Source organism: Priapulus caudatus, unplaced genomic scaffold (genome assembly GCF_000485595.1).
Source record: "Priapulus caudatus unplaced genomic scaffold, Priapulus_caudatus-5.0.1 Scaffold772, whole genome shotgun sequence".
Classification (NCBI taxonomy): Eukaryota; Metazoa; Priapulida; class Priapulimorpha; order Priapulimorphida; family Priapulidae; genus Priapulus; species Priapulus caudatus.
Window position 1 is genome coordinate 85,256 of NW_014577833.1, and position 2,526 is coordinate 87,781.

Here is a 2,526-nt window from a genome sequence, read left to right on the forward strand (position 1 = left end):
GGCTAGGTGCTGCCTACTCCACGGGCCGGCATGTGGGTTTGATAGATGGAGTGGTGAATGTAAGTGGGTGGGGCAGCTGAGGTGGGTGCGTGCTGCCTACTCACCCGCAATGTTGGGTGGTAGATGATCTCGGCTCCGTCCTTGTACCCAGGTTCGACCTTGGGGCGCGCGATGTCCGCATCGCGTAACACTCAGCTCTGATCTTGTCACGATGGTAGAAGTCTGCGACCCCACCGAGTGCTGACGATGCGGGCTGTCTTCTCATGACGTCATTAAGATGGCGCAGCGGTCAGATATATAACGCGCAGATATATACTCACGGTCAGAATATATACACGGTAGATATATACACGGTGCAGATATATACACGCCGTCAGATATATCACGGTCAAGGATATATACACGGTCAGAATATATACCGGTCAGATATATACAGGGCAAAAGTATAGAGATGGTCAGATATATACAGGGTCAGATATATACACGGTCAGAATATACACAGGGCAAAGTATAGAGATGGATTAGATATATAGCAGCGGGTCAGATATATACGGGCAAAGTATAGAGATGGTCAGATATATACCAGCAGTCAGATATATTACACGGTCAGATATATACAGGCGTCAGATATAAGTACACGGCTCAAGATATATACAGGGTCAGATTAATATACCGGTCCAGATATATACACACAAGTGTCAGGATATATACAGGGTGCAGATTATATACAGCGGTCAGTATATATCAGGGCGAAAGTATAGAAGATGGTCGCTATATATACAGCAGTCAAAACGTAGCGATTAGTGAGCACATTACAATGTCACACATATCAGAGACACTTGCCCAGATAATAACCAACTTCCCTTCCTCTCTCCTTCCCTCGCCTCAATGCATCACCTCCTCCATCCGTCCTCGCCCTCTTCTCCATCCATTTCTCCCTCCCTTCCTCCGCTTCCGCTGTTCACTCTCTCTCTCTCTCTCTCTCTCTCCCTTTCTCTCTCTCTCTCTCTCTCTCTCTCTCTCCTCTCTCTCCTACTCTCCGTCTCCCTTCTCTCTCTCTCTCTCTCTCCTGTTGCGTCTCCTCCTATACCCTCCTCCATTCCTCCCTCCTCTCCTCAACTCTCTCTCTTCTCTCTCTTCCTCCCTCCTCTTTCACCCTCCCTCCCTCTCCCTCTCCCTCTCCCTCTTCCTCCCGCCATCTTCCTCTCTCCCTTCCTTCACTCCTCCTTCCTATTCACCCCGAGATGCCGTACGCAGCAGTTGGAACGTTAACGCCGTTGAATCTAAATTAAACGCGTTTTCGCTTTGCGCTAGCTTGGCTATCCGCCGCAGATTAGGCTGCGAGGCCACATCACGTCGCTAGTGACGCGGCGTCGACGTCATTACCGACTTACTTTCGAACGCGTTTGAACGTGATTGTTTCTCGCGGGTTCGTTATTTCTAAACTTTTTTTTCTCTGTTCCATTCTCACGTAACTAATGGCGCGTGTGTGTGATTGCGTTATATTACCTCGTTGAACGTGATCGTGATTCGGTCGCCTTTGATAGCGTTGTTTGAGTGCGTTTTACGTCATTTGAGTAAAAGTTTTACGTGCTAATGCCTACGGTGTGCGAATGCTGTTAGGATTTTAAAGATGGCGGCGGAGGCCACATCGTCTTACCTGCCCCCTGCACAAGCTTGCGAGGTTCTGCTGCTGGGTGGCGCACTTGCTGCTCGCCGCACACAACACGATCAAAAGCACGCACGACGCGTACGCTACTCTGGCGTCCATTTTGTTTTCTCGAGTGTCCGTCGTGTGGCAGCACCGTCTGCTCTCGTCTTCGCTGGCAGACGCCGGGCGGTCTGTCGTTATACTCCTAGATGGCGCTGAGGTCGCTGCTGCTGCTGCTCTAGTGTTGGCAGCGGGAGTCTGCGTGTTTTCTCTCTCGTCTGCTTGTAGTCTGATGACGTAGTCGGTAGCCGCGTCTGCTGCAGAAGTACTGGGAGAGGATGCAGGCGTCTGCCAATAATAAATATAAATTATAAATAAAATGTAATGCTCGCATCGTGAGGCCATCTATATCCGCTTACCCCACATGCACGCGGAGACGTGCGGCGACAGTCTACGAAACAGATGGGCGCTCTGACGGCTGTAAATGTATCTATTTCGAGACTAATAGGCCGTGTAAAGGTTTTGCGTGTGTGTGTGTGCGCGCGTACTGTGTGTGGTCGTGTGCGTCGGCGCGTGCGTGGCGTGAGTGGAACGCCTGCGGCTTAATCATCGATGAGCTTCATCCACGCCGCATCGCTACACCGAGTCCCGCCTCTCCCGCCGCCGCCGGCTCTACGGGGGGAAAGGAAGCTACGGGGCTCTAAAGGAAGCAGAGAAGCTGCGTTTGACGAGAGCAAGCTCGCAGCTTCCTGCAGGCCGCTGGCTGCCTTCACACCGCTAGCTGCGCGCGGCAGCAGGCAGCAGCGACCAGCAGGCAGCAGCGACAGTAGCAGCAGCAGCAGCAGCAGCAAAAGCAACAAGCACAACAGCAGCAA

General features: G+C 51.8%; 1 long non-coding RNA gene across 1 annotated transcript in view; it reads right to left on the minus strand.

Annotated features, from left to right (window-relative positions):
- Positions 1-209: 209 nt before the first annotated feature.
- The window catches only part of LOC106813435, an 11,915-nt gene continuing 9,598 nt past the window's right edge, over positions 210-2,526 (minus strand). Inside the window, exons 2-3 of the long non-coding RNA XR_001394470.1 lie at positions 1,661-1,999; positions 210-260 (exon numbers count right to left, since the gene is read on the minus strand). This is a non-coding gene — a long non-coding RNA (uncharacterized LOC106813435). The remainder of the gene's footprint in view (positions 261-1,660; positions 2,000-2,526) is intronic.